General features: G+C 55.0%; 2 non-coding genes across 2 annotated transcripts; one reads left to right on the top strand and one right to left on the bottom strand.

Moving 5' to 3' along the window:
- The first annotated feature begins 16,273 nt into the window (after window positions 1-16,273).
- Window positions 16,274-16,345, top strand: TRNAA-CGC (transfer RNA alanine (anticodon CGC)). Its single transcript has one exon. It is a non-coding gene; the product is annotated as a tRNA-Ala (tRNA).
- A 247-nt stretch (window positions 16,346-16,592) lies between these two features.
- On the bottom strand, window positions 16,593-16,663 carry TRNAG-GCC (transfer RNA glycine (anticodon GCC)). Its single transcript has one exon. It is a non-coding gene; the product is annotated as a tRNA-Gly (tRNA).
- Window positions 16,664-20,531: the final 3,868 nt, after the last annotated feature.

The following is a 20,531-nucleotide window of genomic DNA, read 5'->3' as shown; positions in this document are numbered from 1 at the left end:
CGTACCCCAAAAAGTAGAACTCCATCTCCCCGAGTGTCTCCGCCGGCCGCCAGCGAGGGCTCCCAGCCCGTCCAAACAGCTTCCCCAGGGGGAGGCCCTCCAGCGGCCCCCCAGGCCATGTTTCGGGGACCGTCAGCACAGGCCCTGCTTCGGGTGCCCCCACCTCCAACAGAAGAGCAACAGCTCCTGCCGTTCCCGTCCGTGAGCGTGGTGAATCCCCGAGGCCCGGGGGAAAGCGACGGTGCTTGGTTAAGGTCAGGAAGCGCAGGACCTGGTCTGTGGCGGCGGCAGCTGCACAGCGATTAGCGGAAAGGCCATTAAGTGCATCACGATCCCTGCGACGGAGTTTTCACCATCCCAGCCACCAGCCAGGCACCGCTCCTGCCCTGGGGTACCCAGTCGGTGCCACTGTCAGCGCAGAGGGCAGCGACCAGCACGGCCGGACACGGTCAGCGCCACGGCTAGTGCCCCTGGTGACTGCACCGCATCGTGAGCGCCACGAAACACCTACCCCCGACGTTTTACTGGTGCATGAGGTCTGAACTGTGTCACGTATTTGGTGGCCTCGCACGTCACAGTATTGCAGGAACTCAGTACGCACAAAGCAACCGTTGGTTTCACCCATGGGCACCCCCAGCTTCGGTTCCTCAGTCAGACGGGTGTCCTGCGGCAGCACCACGGGTTTGCTCCTTCTCTTTTCCAGGCCAGCGAGTCTCAGCGGGTACCCATCCATGACAGGGGCTGTGTTGGTGCAGTACGTACGAGGAGGGGGCTGCACCCAGCCCTTCCCCGCGTGAGCACGCTCCCAGCACTCGAGTCTGCCCTGCCCAACTCGGGCAAGCGTTTCAGGGTGAGGTTTTGGGAGAGGGAAGCTTTGTTTCCTCTTCAACAGAGCAAAAGTTTAAAACTTTGTCTATGTTTAGCCTGTACCTGGGGCTAAACTGCAACAGTTGCTTTGTTACCCGACAACCCCTCCCCAGCCAGGGAGGGGAATCGGGGAAAAGGAGAGCAGACCCACGGGTGGGAGGGAGAGCAGATTCAATGAACCTCCCCCACTACCCCCAGAGACACACAGAGCTATACTCAGCCAAGTGAATACCCAGTCCTCAGGAGCAGGGAGAAGCCAGAGGAGGAGCAGGAGGAACCTCAGCAGGACCCCACAGGAGCTCCCTTCCTCAGCCAGCCTCCCCCTTCATAATGACCATGACGTTACGGTAGGGGCTGCACCTGGAGCCAACTCAGGGCAGCTGCTGTGGGCTGCCCAGCACGGCTCAGCTGGGGTTCTGCCCCCGCCAAACCAGCACAGACACAAAAAGTTACTGGTGTCAGACGAGTACAAGCCGCTGATTCTACTTGTATCAGGAATCCCCGCCACAGGCCAAGGCCCCGTCACTCTGCCAAGGGACGAGCCGGTGAAAGAGGCAGCACCGGGCCCCAGAGCACCACGGTCCAGCCCCGCTCTGTAAGCACACACGCTGCCCAAGGGCGTTTGCACTGACCTACGCCGGCGCCATCACCGGGATATCCAAAACGAGTGGTGCCTCTTCAGTGAACACCGTCCCGAGGGAAGAGGGACCAACGCACCTCTCGGTCCAACTCCCCTTTTGCACGTGTACATGAGCTGCAAAGTCCCCAGACGGAGCCCAAAGGGACAAAGAGGTGGGCTGTCCGTTGGGCACAAGCCCTGCACTAGCGCCCAACCACTGCGGCAGCGCCGGGCCCCGGCACCACCAGAGACCGGCCGAAGATCAGCCTCTTCGCCGCAGTGGCAGCAGCGCCTGCCCCAACCTCCCTTCCAGGACACGCCGGCAGCGCCAGCCCCGCAGCACGTTAAGGCGTATGTGCTCCCGTGAGAACTGTCCGGTTGCCCCACAGCAAGCGAGCAGCTGGGACAGAGGCTGTGAAGTGGGATGCTGAAGCGGAGGCAGAGCCCCGATGTGACGTCAGAGCCCCGATGTGACGTCAGAGCCGCCGGAGCACAGCAGGGGCTCATTGCCAAACTCGGATGCGAACGGAGCGGGTCACAGACACGCCGTTATCCCCCTTACAGTTTCCTAAAACTTCCAAAGGAGCATCGCTCTCTCTTCTTCCCCGCTCTCAGTCCACTCCTGAAGCTCAGCCGTGCTGGCACTATCGGGCGGCACAAGGGATTTACTGCGGTGCTGCTTCGTTCTGCTCGTGTCCCTGTGAGCACAGGGTTATTCTACGGAAGACCATAAAGCGGTTTTCCCTTTATTGTGACCGTCAAGCAAGCACAACGGGTCGCACGTCAACGCCTGCCGGCTCTGACAGCCGTCAAGGCCCCGGTAGACGTTGACAGCGTTTGAAGTCCGTCTCGGTTTGGCCACGTCCTTCGCACAACGGCACCGAGATCCCCTCCGCCGTCCCCTCGACACACAGGTCCGGGAGCAGACGTCGCACCTGGCCATTCATCTTCCCGGCACACGTTGGGTGGATCCCCCCGAGGGGAAAGGCTCACCGGGCCATATGGCCCCTGTTGCACCCCATATGCTCCTGCCCAGCCGCCCTGGAGCTGCCGCCGCCAACATCTGTCCTCTGCAGCCATCCAGCTGTGCGGGAACCGCTGCCGCTGCCGCCCCGCCCCGGCCCCAAACCCCGCTCCTGGGCGCGGGGACGGACGGACGGACGGACGGACACACACACACACGACACCCCGGCCAGCCCCGCCGACACCCCCCCCCCCCCCCCCGCCGCTACCTGCCCTCCGCCGCCGGCGCGACGCGGTGCGGTGCGGAGCGGTGCGGAGCGGCCGGCAGCCGGGATCCCGGCGCTGGGGGGGGGGGGGGGGGGGGCCGGGGGCCGCCTCCGCGCCCCCTCGCAGCCGCCGCCAAACGCGTCAGCGCCCGTCACCGCGGCGTCCCGGTGACGGCAGCGCCGCCGGGAGCGGCCCGGCCCCGCCGGCGGAGGGCGGGGGGGGGGGGGACACGGGACACACACACGGGGTGGGGGGACACGGGACGGGGACGGCGCGGGGGTGGCCCCGGGAGCGCTGTGAGGGAACACCCCCCCCCTCCCGCGCCGACCCCCACCAGCGCCCCCCGCGCCGCCGCTTGGGCTGGGCCGGGCTTTGGTTTGGGTTTTTTTTGGGGGGGTTCGTTTCGGGTTTTTTCCACCCCGCAGCTGCAGCTCGGGTTGTCTTCGCCCCGGCTGGGTCGCGCTGGGAAGGGGGCTGTTCTGCCCCCAGCCCCAGCACGGCTCGGAACAGGCGGGTCCGCTGGTGGTCGGGACCCCACGGGCCCAAGCACTGCAGCCTGGTGCCAGCCCAGCGTCCCCCGGGTGGGGCCCGTTCCAGCAAACGGGCTATTTTTAAGCCCCTCGTAAAGTTTTCTTACATAAACCGCACATCTAGAGGCTCAAACGCCCCCCCACGCGCACATACTCTAACGCATACGTCGGTCGGGTTTGTAGCTTGGCAGCGTTTTCCTACAAGGTTTGGAAACGCCAAAAGTAGTAACTACGCTGCAGGGACTGTTATAGCTTCTCATCCGCGAGTCGTTCCTGAATTCCTGCCAGCCGCGTTGGAATAACCGCAAAACCACCTCAAGATTGCCCCAGGATCGACCCCAGCCCCCTCGCTGGTGCGGGGAAGGTGCTGGGGAAGAGGCAGCAGCCGCCTCCGGAGCGGGTCAGGGAAGGGAGAGCAGAAAAGCAGAGCTGCACCGTCCCAGCACTTTGCTTCGGGTGCCACAGACGAATGCAATTACACTTTTCCCCCCGGATCTACGCACGCAGGCCGCGGAGCTGCACGGGGATCAGATGCTCCCAATCAAGGCGCTCGCCGGGGCTTGCAGGTACCTTCCTGGGCGGGTGTACGGGACCACCAGCACCCAGACCATGAACAAACCAGTCATCCCAGCAGGAAGGGCTGGCTCTTTGTGGGGAGGGCTACCAGACCGCTCCCAGGGACTGCTCATGGCCACGCTCTGCAGCAGCAGAACCCCAAGCCATGATTTTCAAGTCCTCTCGCTCACTGCCGCCTTGGCTCGCGTTCTCCCACCGAGGCCGCTGCCAGAAGCTCTCGCCGGTGGATGGCAAGAGGGGCAGCAGGCATCTGCCACCCGAGGGGGACCTTGTCCCTCTGCCCCCACGCATCTCCTCAGCCGAGAGGCCCCCACCAGCAGCGCACGAGAAGTCGGGGTGGCGAAGGCGATGCAGGAGGCCGGTGGCTGGCTGCGGCGATGGTGGGGGTGGCCGGGGTCCATGCTAGCCATCACCTGGCTTGTTCGGGAATTGTCTCAGGGGTTGGCACCGGGCTGTTTTGCCAGCTCTGGAAACCCCCCCCCAAATGTTACTTGAGTGATGTATTTATGCCACAGGCACTCTAAAATAGCCTAATTACACTTCTTTTCCCCCGTATTTTGGGAATTAACTGACAAAACACACAGAAATCTGGTTTAATTAACTACTTCCTTTAAGTGAAATCCTTTTTGCTGTTTTAAGTGAAATCTTTTATTGTTTTGGGAGGGATTTTCTCAACATAGCTGGGGTCCTTCCCCCTCATACAGCCCTCACAAATACATTCCCTGGAAGACTCTGCCACACCTGGCTGCGGGAACACAAAAACTCACAGAAGTTGGCAAAAGGGCAGGTTTCCAGCGCAGCCCTCTCCAGCAGCCGGCCGTGCTGGGAGGTGTTGCTGGCCCCACCTGGCCCCATGGACCAGGTCCTTGTGCCCGGGGCAGTGGAACATGAGCTCCGAGAGCACCTCCAGGTCTGCCTGGGGCTGCGCTGCTCAGAGCTGGAGCCAGCAAAGGCGCTCGACCCAGAAAAAGCATTTTTCCTCCAAGATGTTTTTCGTTAACGGAGCCTCATAACAACAGCGTGAGGTTGCTCAGGGCTCGGTATCAGGAGCCCCGTCCACGGGTGCCAAAGCCGCCTGCGCGAGAGAGGGTGTTTCTCGGGACATCACGGCATCGTTACCTTCCATCCTGCGCCGCGGTTGCCTGCATAAAGCCTCGCCGGTGTGAGACGCCGCGCCGGAGGAACGTCTGCTTTGACCGCGTGACCAGGAGGCTATTTCGGCAATCCCCAACTAGGAAGGCTTTGTGGAACACTTCACTGCGGGACGGACTGTCACGGTCCACTCAGTGGACTCGTCCTTGCTCTGCCCAGGGCACAACGACCTCTCAGCCTGGCATGCCATTCCCAGGATCAGCAACTGCTGCTCAGGCAGCCGCTGCAGAGTCACGTCGAGGTGTCAGCCTGACTTTCGGAGTCCCTATTCCTGATGGCGAGGTTGATGCAATGCTGGTTTCGCACTGACTCTTACATGGACCCGCTGCCAAAGCCAGGAGGTGCTTGGCCTGGTGAATCCATCCCCGCAGAGGACGGCCGTGACCCCTCGCTCGCTCAACCAGCTGCGTGTAAAGGCACCGTGGTTTTAGAGCGGCGGCTGTGCCGTCTGCATGTGCATCTGGGAGGCAGGCAGCGGTGCTGATGGCCACGCCGGCACTGCCGCAGTGCGGGTGGGTGGCCTCGCCGGCGCTGCCACAGGGCTCAAGGCCTGACGTGCGATCCTTCCCCTTCACTCCAGTCTTAAGAAAACCATTTTCCGTCGAGGCTGTAATCCTCGCAGCCTCCCGAAATAGAGGGGTTGTGAGTATTTTACACGACGTCTTTGAAAACTGTTATGCTCATGACGAGTGAGTGGGAGACTCTTGCGTGCAGATCTTGCCGATCTCGCCAGCCCCGCCGGGTGCCAGCATCCTCCTCCTCCTCCGTCCCAGCGCAGCCCGGGCTGGAACTGCGGCAGGAGCAGAACCCCCCACACCTCACAGGGCGGCCGGGGGTGCCTGGGCCGGTGCGTGGCTCTGCCCAGGGCACCCCACGTCACACGGCGCCTGTCACAAGCCGGGTCCCCCTCCTCCGGGGCGTGTCCCCAGGCGAGGGGCTCTCCCCAGGGACGGCCAGCTTTCCTCTCCCTGTTTCCTCAGACAGCCCCGCGGTGAGGGCACGGTTTGCAAAACACACGTTTAATTTCTAGGGGTGACCAAGCCGTGTTTTGCGTTCATCGCTCCGGACTAAGTCTGAGCTACAAAAGATGGGCTCTTTGGGCGAGAGGGCGGCTGGAGCTTTTTTTAGTGCTGAAGGTACCGATGGTAACGGATGGAGGGTGACAGCGCTGCGGTGGGGCGGCAGCCGGCAGGACCAGGGTCACCAGCACCATGTGTGTGTCCAGCTGCTCGCTGGACAATGACCTTCCTCTGGAGCTGGCCCCACGACGGGTGTTGAGCAGTTCGCAAATGCCAGGGTGCAAGTTCAGAAACAAAATCTCATGAGAATTCTGGTTATCTCCTGGGTAAACAGCTCGTACCATACTGCAGGCTTCAGAAAACAGCGGTAAAACTAAGAAAAAACAACTCATGATAGTTATGAATTTGCAAAACTTCATGTCTGTGACGGTTGCTGTCATTAGAGGTAAATGGCAGGAGGAATAAACCCATTAATGCAGGATGTTAATTGAAAACAGGACTTGTGTAGAGAATGGAGTTTGTAATTATGAGAATAGTTATTAAAATATCATTTTGCTTTTTAAAATGCCTGACTGTAATACAGAGTATGAAGGAGTTATGTTTTAAAAACTTAATTATTTCCAGTGCTTCAAAATGGGAAGTCTGAGCTTAAAATAACACGCCAAAATCGTTAAGACAGTTTTTAGTTATTGGGTTTAGAACGCTGCCGTAGAACATCAGCTGAACCTTATTTTCACTTTCACTGAGAAATGGGCTTCGCTCCTGCGTCGCTGCTGCTCCTTTCGGGGGCTCTCTCTGGAGCCGTGCTCTGGCGTGTCCGGGGCAGTGGATCACAGCCGCAGCCCCTGCGTCATGGGGGCTCCCCGGTCACAGGTTTGACTTGCCCTTTGGGCTGTTCAGGGGCTCCAGCGGTCCCAGCCACGGCAGCACTGACACTGACAGCTTTCTGCCTGGCCTCCCAGTCCCGCTGTGGTCCCTCGGGCGTGATGCCGTGCTCTCTTTGCCGCCTCCCCTCCCGGCTGGGCTCCGGCCAGGGCCCCACGGGGCCGGTGCAGCTCCGTGCCCACGGGTCTTCTTCCTCCAGCACTCCTTGGAGCCCCAGGTTGACCAGCGCTGGGTCAGGCTGGCTGAGAAGGGGGCACCCACCCTCTCCTCCGGGGGCTCTGCGGCCTCCTGCCGCCCACGGAAGCGTGCGCCGGGGGAGGACGCAGCACCGCAGCCGCTCGCTGCTCCCGAAGCGGCCGCGGACGTCGAGTAAGAATCGGGAGAAAACCAAGAGGAGCGTTTTTGTGGGGACCACCTCCTGGTGAGAGCCGGGCACGCGCTGCGCCGCCAGCAGCTCCTCCGGCAAAGCGAGCCGCACGGCACCACGCGCAGCGCCGGCGCCTCCAGCTCGTACGGGTGGGCTTCGAGTTGTCCGCGCAGGTCCTTTCCACGGGGTTCACGTGCGCGCAGCCCAGCGTACGCTCAGCCTGTGCGCTGGCTGTGCCTGCAGGCGTTCCCCAGCTACAACCACCGCGGGAGCCCGGCGATGGACCCGCTCTCCGCCGGCGCGGAGCTGCATCTCAGCAGCACGGGCCTCCGCCGCGCCGCTCGCCGGGTCCTCCGGGGATCACCGCAGCAAGCGAAACCTCCACGGTCACGCCGGGAGGCCCCCGGTGTTTGCCACCCCTCGGTGACTCGCCCAGGAGGGCGTCAGAGCTCCGACGCCTCTCGCCCGCCCCGCGGCAGCGCTCCTTCGCTTTCGGCTCGGCTCTGCTGGAGCTCGGGGCGGAGGTCGCGCGTACCCACGGCACCCGCGGCACGTGCTGCCCGGCTCCAGGCCGCCCAACAGTTGTGAGAAACGGGCGAGTAATAACGCAGAATAAATAACAGAGTCTTCGCTGCAAGACTTGAAACACGGCAAGTAATAAAAACTGATTGGAGAAGGAGCAGTATTAAATAAAGATACCCAAACTGCAGCTCAACCTGCACACGGAACGGAGGGAAAACTGGGGGTTTTTTTCAGTTTTAACTAAATGGGATTTGGTTCTTCAATATGAGAAAACTAGATTAAAACTGAGGTAAAAATTGAATCCCATTCATATTACTAGTAAATAAAAATATATTCTTTTTTGGATGAGAGAGCTTTAACAGTAAGAGGCCTCATAAAGACAGAAATCAAAACTGGGTTGTATATTCACCAGATTGTTCGATACAAAAGCCAACAAAATTAGGCTGTATTGATGTGACAAGCAAGAAGAAATATATTAGTTTCCAGATGACAACATCCCGGTACAGGATATCATCGGAAAACCAAGTCAATGTTTATACCAGTCAAACCCCTGTTGAATTAGCCCATACCTTTCAGCGAGCAGATCTGCCGGACTGGCCCCTGTCGGCATATCGATAATGAGATGTAAATATATGTGACCCTCCTGGTTCACAGCCATGCAGCCACCCGCCACTGCTCACTAACCGCGACCTCTGCCGCAGTCAGGCCGGGTGGGCAAGCGTCGCCAGGCTCTCGGTAGCCACCGCTGCCAGCACCAGGTCGGGGGGCAGGGCCTCCGAGCAGAGGCAGGGGTTGAACCTTTCGCTCTGCAGCCGCGGAGCTGAGCGTCGCTCTGACCCTCCCGCCCGCGCACCGCGCACGGCAGGGGGTTCGGCTACGCCAGCTCGGTGCTGTGAGCCTGCACCCGCTGCACCGCATCCTGGTCTAAGCAAGAGAGGGTTCACGCTTGGGGATAACTTTTTTATCTGAAGTCTTTGGTCTGGGAGGCTTGGACGTGTTTCTCTGGAGTCAGTGGTCCCTTCTACATGAAGGGGGGAGAATCAGTTGGTCTGAATTCCCAGTTCCACGGGAATTTGGTGTTGTTTATTAAGTATTTTAAAGAAATAAAAAGTTTAATTTAATTTTTTAAGAAATGCAAAGTTTTAGTCTTCCTCATTTACCCAAACCAATGGTCCTACAGTGGCTGTGTAAGAATTTATTCTCCCTGCTGCATGAAGATCCCATTTAACACACACTGTAGTGGTCCTGAGTATCTAATTATTGTTCAGCCTCATACCAAGACACTTTGACGTTGCGAGCTCACGACAAACCAGACTGGCGTTTATGAAAATCTAGACCAGTGAAAACCCCTGTGATAAATGTGACCAAGAACGTAGCTACCACAGCAGCAAAGCTGCATTTTTGTTTCACTGTCAAATATACCACACCTTGCAGCAGGTTAACACCCGGACAACGAGCTTGGGAAAATTATTCGGTGGGAATTAGAGCAGGAATTAGCTGGATGTGCTGGTATACTGAAAAACCCAAACACAAGGAAACTCTTTGCCTTACAAGATCCTTACTGGCTGGTTCATGCCCTGGGGATAAATGCCCCCAGCAGAGAAGAGCTGATCCCCAGGAGAGCAGGGATGGAACAGCCGACAGGGAAAGGGCAGGAGGGGTGATTGTGTGGATGTGAGAGAGAACACTTTCTTAAAACCCTGTCACCATATTAGCAAGAGGAACGGGCAGGTCCAGCCCCTCTCACTACCAGTACGCTGACCCAGTACCGAGACTTACTTTGACAGAGGAACCAGAGGAAAACTTGGGAAATACCTTCAGTTTGAGCCTGAGTTAAATGCTGTTGTTAACAACGTGTTTCGTTCTGAGTGATAAAGTCTGGGAAGGTGAAATGAGGGGGGATGTTTGCCAAAACACTAATGAGCAGAACGTTTAACCGTTCTCGAAGAACAGGCCAAGAGCCAACCATTACGACCAACATTTCGACGGAGGTCCCTGACCACGGCTCTAGCCCCGCGCGGCTGCCCAGCGGCTGCCCAGGAGCTGACTTGCACCAGCCTGGAGCGCGGGGGGCCCAGGGTCCTGCCCCATCGCCCACCCATGCCGGCGCTTTCTGAGCCTGGAGTCTGCAGCGTGCCGAGCTCACGGCGCCGACCCTCTTCGGAAGAGCAGAAAGTGGAATTTGGGTCTCCCACGTCACGGGTGCACGGGGCACCGGGCAGCTTGTCAGGCCGCACGCAGAGTGGGTACCTGGGGTTGGTGTGTAACAGCCCTGCCCTGGGGGTCATCCCGACCTGGGGTCATCCCAGGGCCCCAAAACCTTGGGTTAGAGCGTCCAGCGCTGCAAAGGCTCAAATCCTTTTTGCAGACACGCACCGTGTGCCTAAGTCTTTCCTAAACCCCTTTATTCAACTCCTGCCTGAGTTTCAGGCGTGCAGGGTGAGACACTTTGGGGCAGGATCTTGCTTTTTTCAAACATTACATGTTACTGCTACTCTATCTAATTTAAGCTCCAAAGTGAAAAGTGCTCCCCATTCTGTGTGTGTGCGCGTTTCGTTTTCTGTATTTCTGTGGGTTTTTTTCTGTCGCTGCTTTCTTGTTCTGAGTCATCTCTTCTTTCTCTGTCTTGGTCTCACAACAGGACGGGAAGTTCACACTCCACTGGAGGAGTTACCACGACTATACGGGTTTGTCTTCCACAAGGTGAACTCGAGACTCCATGTAGAATATCCCCTACAGGGATTTGTTCACTTGATGATAGCAATAAACTCCTGTCCTGAGGGTTTCTCAGTTATTCGTGTTCCCGACGTCCATTGCCAGTGAGACTTCCACTTTGCTCAGTTTTTATTAACAACAGTTTCCTGTTGTCCTTTGGCAGATGATGCTTGTTCACAGCTATTTTTGGTTTGTTGGCTGTAACATGGCTGCCTGGCAGCAGAACCACAACAGGGTGTGATCAGCGTGTTCTAGATGCTCTTCTAAGGCGGTATTTGTGTTCACCTCCTTGCACTAGTGCAGAGGAATAAAGCAGTTATTCTGATCTTTTTGTATAATGAATCACAGGATCACAGACTGGCAGGGGTTGGAAGGGACCTCTGGAGACCATCTAGTCCAGCCCCCTGCTAGAGCAGGTTCACCCACAGCAGGTCACACAGGACTGCGTCCAGGCCACTTTATTTTTTTTTTTGATAGATGTATCTATATATTATCTACTGAATGAATTATTATTATAATTCAGGCATTATAATATTACTGAAATGAGATAAAATGTGAAGCTTCCAGTTTCCTATCAGCTCAGAAGTAGCCTAGTAACAAAAATCAAATCAATGGTATTCTTTGCAGGAGCTGTTAGTAGTAGCCCTCGTTTTGATTGTCTTTCTCCGCGAGCCTGGGCAAAGAAGTCTGTTTCCCCACATGGATCAGGCCAGTGGAGGAAGATGGTTTTACAGGAGAATATCCATGATTTCTGAGGGAAGAGCGTGCCGAGTGTAGCCAGGCCCCGATTTGCAGAGGAGGCAAAGGGAATACTGGTTCCCAAAACCCTTGTAAATGCGGCCCATGTTGATAAAACCAGCGAAAAGGCTGTGCTCCTCGGAGGGTGCTGCCAGCCTGTGCTTCTCAGAGCAGACCGCGCACCCCCGAGCTGCCCTCTCCGCGGCGGCCCAGGCGATGTCGCACTGGGGGGCACTTTTGGGGACGAGGAGGGTCCGCAGTTGTGCTCCCTTGGTTTTTTAAGTGAACGGGGACAGCAGAAGGATTCAGCGGCTGCCTGTTCGGGGTGACCTGGTCTCCCACCTGGGGTTCCCCTTGCACACACGGGGGGGGGGGGGGGGGCAGGGGCCACCCCTCTCCTGCTCCAAATGCACCCCGGTGTCATTGAGCAGGCGCTTGGCGTACGGCTCGGGTGGAAAGCGAACGGCGGGCACCCGCTGCTGCTGGCACAAAAGCAGGAGCTGTGCAAGGGACGGCCTCCGCCCCGCCGAGGGCAAACGACAGCTCCTGCAGCCCCACGGCAGGCAGCTCGGCTCCAGCTTGCGGAAGGAGAGAAGAGACCAAAGGGACGTGGGGCAGAAAACCCTTGCTGGGTTTAACTGGTTCCGTCCTGCAGAAATAAACCTTTCAGTGACACTAGAAGTCAGCATTGTACATAGAAGAAATCGCGAGCTGCTGCAATCCACAACGATGAACAACCACTCAACACGACGCCACATCTCCAGGTCCCATCTGGTCATACACATTCTTGTCCTGAGCTTAAAGGGCTACGCACCTCACCCTGTAATGTCTCGAAATTATTTATTTCCAAATGACTTACATCTTCCTTTTGTCTGAAAAAACATTTATGATTTGGATTCCAGATGTAACCTGAAGAACGTGAAGATCAGAGAAGCAAGAGATTCCCCTTGCGAAAATGGAGCCAAAATGCTCTGCAGGAATTTGAAGGAGTAAGAGTTGTGCTGGATTTAAGAGGACGAGTGTGAGCCTTGTCTTCTTGTAGTGTAACTTCATGCAATCAGAAAAGGTCTTTCCTAATACTGGTAGAGGTACGGTGGTTCGGACCGGGCTGATGAGCATGTTGTACGATACTCACCACCAGAAGGATGTGTTTCCGTTGGGGTATGTCTGTTTCCAAAACTTTTCCAGGAACAACAAAGAATATTTGTTCCAAGACAGAGCTCGTAATCTCTCTCCCTTAAAAATACGACATTTAGCAAGCAAACGGGAAAAAACAACACTCTTCTGCATTCTGTATCTGCAGGCTGGGGAGAGAGTGAGAACTGCAAATGTGGAATAAGGCTCAGAGAATAAGTCAACGCTTCAAGAAATAATAGTAATAGTGAACTTTTGCAGGGTTGGGGTAAAATATTTTGCAGAGTATTTCAATCGGGTGTTCTCTGAACAAATTTAAAGTGTCCTGTTGAATGATCTGTCCTAATGAGACTGCCGTGTTGGTTTCCAGATCAGCCCCTACCTCAGCTTCGCTGGTAGCTCTGCAAATTAAAGGCCTGCAAAGAAAGCAGGACCATCCCACTGTCTGGGCGCTTTGGCCTCACAATCTGTGTAAGCCTGAACAATGCTGCTAGACTCTGTCTTTCTGAGCTTCACAAAAAGCCTCCTATTTGCCTCAAATCCTGAAACGTTAATTTTCATCTCTGATTAAGCTGAAGACCAGTCGCAGCTCCTTTTATTAAGTCATGCAGACTCCTACCTGCTTCCTGAGGGCTGAATTTGGCTGAGGAAACCATTGTAATATTGTGTAATTAATTTGCCAGTCAAATAATTTCTGCAGGGCTATAATTTACTTATCTGTCTGCAACCCTAATGAATCTCCCAGTTCAGCCCTTTAATCCTGTTTTCTGCTGTTTTATCTCCTTTTTAAACTCTAACTGTCGTAATTCTTTACTATGGGCTGATTTGTAACCTGTGTATTTGGGATGTTCTTGTGATGTTCTCACCGGGAACAACAAAACCCAGCTAAACACTTCGACTTCGTAGTACGCCTGGGAACTAAGGAGAGACTTCCTTGCTTTATTCCTCCATTTCACCACATACACGGGAGTTCATTCAAGAAAAATCAAAGATGTAAAAATACAGGAGAAAAAGCGATTTGTATTTGGAAGACTCAGGGTTGTAACTTCATTCAAACTCAGTCTAACATATGTGCAGCACTTCCTAGAGGTTATCCTCAAAACTGTATTCCCTGGTGAGCGGCAGTGGTAAAAACCATTGGGTAAATGTAACGTGGGCAATTTTTTTAGTTGTTTAACCTTGCAAATCACAACCCTGTCCTTGTTTTTTTCCTAACACATTTATTGTTTAAAGTGGTTTGGTCAGTGGTGTTAAGTCAGTGGTCACTGTACGGTTCATAATCTCTGAAATTTGTCACTTTATGGTTTTCCTGATCTCTGGCAGGAATGTTTTTTGGAGGATAGGAATGCTAAATAAAGTATAAATTATGAAAGAGGTTTGTGAATGTGCTGCATGTCCTGCACTGCCTCACTGGATACTCGCGAACAAACGGACGATGTGATCATACGACAGAAGAAAAATCCCTTCAGCTATTTATTGATACATGGCTGGGGCCATTGCCACGGGCTCCAGCGCATGGTCAGGACTCGTAGCAGCGCACAGAGGGCTGCAGCGCCCAAGCCAGGAGGCAGACGGCACGACCGGGAGGCAGACGCACCCGCGGGGAGCAGAGCCCTGGCGCAGGCCAGGCAGGTTTGCGCTCGCGCCAGGCCGTGAATGTGGAGGTGGATCAATACCGAGAATCCTCTTCATGTGTTTGTTTTGCACTGCTACACTTTGCTTCCGTGTTTTACCGAATGGGAGTGTTTATTTTAAGAAGGAATTTTGAGCGCAAACATTTAATCCTGGGAACAAGTGCAGTGAGAGGAAACTGTATCAGAAGAAAACGCAGAAGTGCCTGTCTGTGTCCGCAGAATTCCACTGCCATCATTCTTGCGCAGCCTGAATGTCGGGTAACCTTGAAGCTGAACTCTTTTCAGGCTGGGCTACAGAAATCCCTCTGGAGAAAAAATGCTGTGGAAAATATAGGGTGGATTTAAATGTGTATCTAACGAGAATCGATGGAATAGGGAAAAACTTGAGCAGATTCAATGCAAACCCCATCCCCAGGGACAAGGAAGGCCTCCCTGCAACGCCTAAGGTTTGCGAGGTACCAGGAATGAGTTAATCCCACCAAGGAATGCGGAGGAGCTGCCAGATAACAGAGTGACATTGTTTTTCCCTGATGTCAGCGCAGAAACCCAAACACAAAGAGGTGAATGTAGTCCTCTGAGAGAGCTGTTGAGAAAGCTGAATGTGGAGCTTGTGCCCTGGCATCCAGCAGCATTAACAACTGCTTGGCCCAAGATGACAAAGTGTTTCCTGGAACCAGGGGCTGCCTCCAGACATCTGGGCAAGACCCGCGCCGTGGGCGACAGGGGAGGGACCGGGAGACGCGTGTGCCGGGAGCCGTACGGCTGCTGCGGCAGCAACAGGGTTCCATTGCTGCCTCCTGAAGCTGTAAGAACACGCAGCTCTGGTAGGCTTGGGCTTACCACCGAGCCGATTTACAGCCATCTGTGGGTTGTTTTGTTCTCCTTTACAGCTAGTGCAAGGCATCGTATTTTCTCCTATAGCATCCGCATGTTGAGTCTGCCTGAATAATTCAGTTTATTCTGTATTTGGTAGATGATGGTCTAGAGGATACTCAGAGCCAGCTGCAATAGAAGCGTTGCTTCACTTTAATATAGGCAGCACAAGCTCCTGTATTGGTTCCACAGGGACAGTAATTAAATACTTGGTAATATGCTTGGGATCTGTAGCTGCTCTTCTAGGCAGCTTGAATATGCTCTGCCCTGATCCCCCTCCCAGCCAGGAAGTTTCACAATTGGACTGACTGTCCATCAAGGCTGAGAAATCCGTAAAGGCAAAGTAATATCTGTATTATTCATTTTCTGCTATTCTGAAGTCTACAGAAAGGTAAACAAAAGGAGGAAAACCTGAAGAGAAGGTTTTAAATTGCTTTTGTGTTTTTATTGCTGTGGTTGGCATTAACCTGCTCTGCACCCTTGGCTCGGCCAGGGCTATCCTGTGCTTTGCGCTCACACCGAACGGTTTGTATGTTGTGTTAATTATGAAAATCAAATTCAGCAACTCCCAGAAAGCTGCTGCTTAAAACCCGTTTGGAAGATAGTCAAGCTGTCAAATGCCGCCGCTGCTGGGTCAGAAAAACGTGGGTCGCTGAGGTGACAAATGGCAAAACGGGGCGCGCCGGAGGGACGGCGCTGGGGGGCGAAGGGTCCTCCTGGCCCCAGGCCTCCTGCAATGGGCTGGCTGCTCCAGCACCTTCCCGTGAGAGCGTAGGCGAGATGTGCTGCTGTGGCGTGGCCGCACACGGCGTGGTGGGGTGCTCGGCTTCGGGAAACAAACCTCAACGGAGAGCGGGAGCCAGCAGCTCCCAGCAGAGCGAAGGGAAGTTGCTGGTTTTTCTGGGAACATGCCGCCGAGAGCGCCCGGCCGGGTTCTCTTTCTTTGGGCTCTCAACCTGCCAAGGCCAGGACCGACAAGAGGGGCGGTTTGTGTCACGATAGGCAACCCCCATCGTGTGACAACTCAGAAGCTTGGGTTTGTTGGGAAACCCGGCGGTTCGCGGAGATGCGCTGACGAACAGGCGCCTTCGGCCCAGCCCTCGGCTCGGCCGGGCGGGGAGGCCCAGCCGCGGCCCGGGGCTCGGCCTGGCCCCGGAGGGAGGGCGGGGGAGGCAGGGCCTGAACCGCAGCCGGTGGGGAGGGAAAGGCCTTTGCCCCGTTGATATCCCCCCCGCTTCCACCGAGAACGGGCCTGGCGCTCCGCCGGGGCCGCGCCTGAAACGCCTCAGGGGGTTCTGCGGGCGGAGGGAGCGCGGCGGGGGGCAGCGGGGGCCCAAGCCGTGGGCGTGCGGCGGGCCCTGGGGCCTGTGCCGCCCTCTGATAGCGGCCGGCGGAGGAGGGCCGCCACAGCCGGGGATGTAGCTCAGTGGTAGAGCGCGCGCTTCGCATGTGTGAGGTCCCGGGTTCAATCCCCGGCATCTCCAACGGCTATTTTTGAATTTTTTTTTTTTTTCCCTTCTATTTTGCTTTTACTTTTTTCCCTGCGCGGCCGCCGTTTTACAGCGGGGCCGCGTCGCCGCGTCGCCGCCAGCAGCGGGCCCGGCTGCCGGCACGCCGTGGCTTCGCCCCCACGGCGCCGCTTTTGCCGCTCGGGGAAAATAAAAACGCGGTGCGGGAGCGGCGGCCCTCCGGAAACCCCCGGTCGGGGGGTTTTCGCCGACAAAAAGGAGCTGCATTGGCCGGGAATCGAACCCGGGCCTCCCGCGTGGCAGGCGAGAATTCTACCACTGAACCACCAATGCGCGCTGTGGTAAAACTCCTGCCGGCTGCTCCCTCCAGCAGCTCCTCGAGCACCGTGTGACCCCGTTTCTCTCCGTAGTCGGTACTTTCGAGCCGTTATTTTCAGGGAAAAAAAGGCTTTTAGAAAGTTAGCACCGTCTGCATACATTTCTCCTTTAAAGGATAAAAAAACCCCAGAAAATTGTACAATATGCCCATCCCTCTTTAAATTTAAGAGCTTTCAGACCAAAGGTGTATTTTTGTTCCTTTTTCCGTACTGGAAGGGCTTTGCCAGAGGGGTCCACCAGTTAAGTGCTTAGAGGCTCCCATGATCTGCTACCACAGGAATCATCGCGGTACAACACCCAAACCCAGGTGTCTCTGTCTTGTCAGTGCTCAGTGGATCCTGCCGTTTCGGTACCATGCAACTTCATTTAGTGATGAGGTATCCGCAGAACGCCACTGCTTGCACCGCCGTGCAAGGATGCCACGTTCTAACATACATTATGTACAGGCCTGACATGTAGTTTGCCTTGGACACGCTCCCAAGAACGGCCACGCATGAGCCAGAGAGTTCCAGGAAAAGCAACAGTGAGTATTTCACGACAAGAGGACACGCAGATGTATATACGAGAAGAACAGCTCTGCTTCAGAGTACGCTCCAGACAGGATGAACCACCAACCACCTCATGAAAGGCAGTAAGCAGGTGTTGTCTTCTTCAACAAACAGTAATTCAGCACTGCAGATAATGTCCCAATGTCCTGCGTGCGCACACACCACCACCACGAGGGACAACTCCCTCCTGAGTCCTCTGCTCACTGGTCCTGCAGCTATGGCCCAGCTGGTCCCCCTCACCGAGAGGGCGAACGCATAAAGCAGGAGCTGAGCACAACTTGCGTTCTCGGTGAAGCCGGACAGAAAAGCAAGGCCATGATTTGCTCACCAGCCGCCTGGACACCAGGCGACAGTGCTTCCCCGTCCCCCCTGGCCCAGAGGAACAACGCAGGCCAGTAACAATGCCGTCGCAGCTCCCTTTCCCCTAAGCTTGATGGCAGCTTCTTAATTTCCACAGGCAGAAAGCAGCACAGTAAATACTTCAAGTGATAACGTTATTTAGGCTATTGCTTGCAGTTGCATCGGTCACCCTGAAAAACTGCTTTCCCAGACAAGCAAGGAGCAGAAATCCCAAAGCAGGCAACAAATATCCGCGTTGAGAAGACTAACCGCTATGTTAACACCTCCGAAAGGTAGCCACGCCAGGGTAAAGAGCCACAGTTGATCCACTAGTTTCCCCCACGACTTTTATTCCCTCACCCTCTGAGACACCGCGGGCAGGGGATGGCTGGGAACCAGGTCTGTGCCCAGCGGCTGGGAACCAGCAGCGCCCTGTGAGGGAAGAGCCCCTGGGCCGGCTCTCCTGGGCAGCTGGGGGGGACGGACACCACAGGGTGCCGTTTCAGGGGAACAGCTGCTCGTTAGAGTTTCGTCTCGCAGAGGGTCACACAGCAACATGCTTAGCACTATGAGCAAGCCCAGAGTGGAAATGAAACCCATTCCTGCACTCGGGGTTAATAATTTAGAGAGCAGTTTCCCATGTCCATTGGACCACATTTTGCATCTGCTCAGAACATCTGTGGGTGCTGGCTGACGTACCACAGAGAACTCTGTAAATCAGGAGGAGTTTGGCAGCTCTCATGGAGCTCAAATGCTGCTCTAGAACATGCTCCGGCAACGCGTTTTCAAGCTGCGTGGCACAGGCTCATACTTGGCCTTCCTTTAAAAACGCTTGTTTGTAGGAGAACACCAAACGGAGAGAATCGAGACCTATCGTACCAGAAAATGGTGGTCCAGAGTCTCAGAACTGGTGAAGATTTTATAGGATTGGTTCAGGTGATTAAGAATCTGCATCCTACTCCCATAAGACGAGGAGTCCTTAGGAGTTTGTTGTGTCAATCATCACAGCGCAGCAGGCTATGTTCTGTGTAAGGCTAGCAGAACAGTACAGGAACACTCAGTGAAACTACTGCCCTCAACGAAATGTAAGCACAAACACTTCATAAGGATAAACATCCATAAAACATTCATAATTTTAGAAGTTCAGGGGATGGCTTGAAAGGCACCAAGAATCCAACTTCCTATAAGAAGGTTATAGCATCCAGGGTACTCCTTTCACTGAGATTGTTTAAAATACACTTTTGTACGTTTCTTTCCCATATCTGATGAAGGGGCAGGAGGGATTATCTTGTCAGGGACTTCAGACATCATCCCCTTCGGTTCAGTTCAGAAGTCTTTCAGGCAGCTAAGGAGATGCCATAGACCTTCACCAGAAACAAGGAAGGCAAAACTTGTTGCAGGAAGAAGGAAAAGGATTTCCTTGGGCCTTTTTATCCCCCAGAAGGGGACAAATACTTTTTTTTTGCATTCTGGGTCACTTTTAAAGGGACTTTGATCTTGATGCTTCTCGCTAGGGCTTGAACGCCGTGTCTTCCTACGGGGCTCCGCTGCTGCAGAGCAGAACCAAGGAGCTCCGGGTGCTGCCGCCGCCTCGCACCCCTGCGGAGGACGCTGTACCTCGGGGGCACCCGCAGCCTCAAGCACCCCAAGTTCAGCCAGCACAGCCGCAATAGGAAGGAGGTCGGGGCTGCTGGATAGGCAGCGGTAAACCAGCTCAAATCCAGCTGAGAGCGGCAGGGGCGGATTAGCTGGGGTGGGGTAACTGGTTGTCATTCCTTCCCTCCTCCCCGGCTGGCGCGGACACCCGCTCCCGTGTCACGCGACACGATGGCGGCCGTGCTGCCACCCCCTTCAAAACCGGTGCTGCATCAGTCCTTGCCCTGGTACGAAAAAAGAGAAAGCGCGATGCTGCAGATGACCTGTACTGTTTGCTCCGATTCACCTCCCCACGTGGAGCGGTGCTACACGATGTTCTTGTTGGAAATCGTGCCTAAGGAGTAATTCAGACCGACCTGGAGTACAGCATACCCCTGCGGAAGAACAGGCTGCCTGGTCTTCAGCTCCTCCTGTGTAACTAACACATACCTAATGCTTGATATTACCAGGAAAGTCCAGGCAAGACTTCTCACTGGCCCCCAAAACAGTGAAGGGTAACTGTAGATCTCTCAACGTGGCTTCTGAAAGCCTCTTCAGTAAAGGTTTCCAAAGCCAAAGTGCCCCTGCCTCTGTTTGCAGAGTGCAGAAAATTGGTACCATCCCTGGCGAGTCCTCCGCTGAGTGGAGCACAGGCACATCAACTCGATTTTAACAGGTCACGGAATAAGCTGGGCATTTAAAAATATCCACCTACCCAAAAGGACAAATGAATACATATTGCGGAGCCTTCAGCAAAGATTGTTGAAACAAAACAAACAAAACAATCGTGGTAATCTTTTAGGTAAGACTTATAATGTAGAACAACTTGTCAGTGCAGGTTTAAGTTTTAAGGCCTAGCAATTTTGACAGCGTCCCTTTGAGCACAGTGAGAGCGCAGGGACGAGCAGGACAGCAAAAGGTCACTTGGTCACACGTATCTGCTGCCTCTTTTAAGTTTATCTCAAGACCCACTAGGCACGTCCCAATTAATTATTTAAATCTGCAGGGAAAAGTATTTCTGTGGATGAAAAGGTACAATCTTAAATTCAGGGGAAGCTACAGGATGGCTGGCGTGGTCAAAAACAGTGCGACGAGGCAGCCGAGGGTGGTATCCGATCCACGGGCTTCGGACACCGAGGGATGTCATGCACATCCAGTAAGGCTGATTTGTTTCAGGTATCAGCAAGGTGGAAACTCAGGGATTTTCCTGTATCCCTTTGTTTTCAACTGAACAGTCCCGGATTACAAAAGGTCACCGAGCCCAAATTGACAATGATACATGTGGTTATTTAGAGTAACTT

This window comes from Leptosomus discolor, chromosome 5 (assembly GCF_034619465.1).
Source record: "Leptosomus discolor isolate bLepDis1 chromosome 5, bLepDis1.hap2, whole genome shotgun sequence".
Lineage (NCBI taxonomy): Eukaryota > Metazoa > Chordata > Aves > Leptosomiformes > Leptosomidae > Leptosomus > Leptosomus discolor.
Note: the sequence above shows the minus strand (reverse complement) of the source record. Positions and strands in the feature narration are given on the sequence as shown.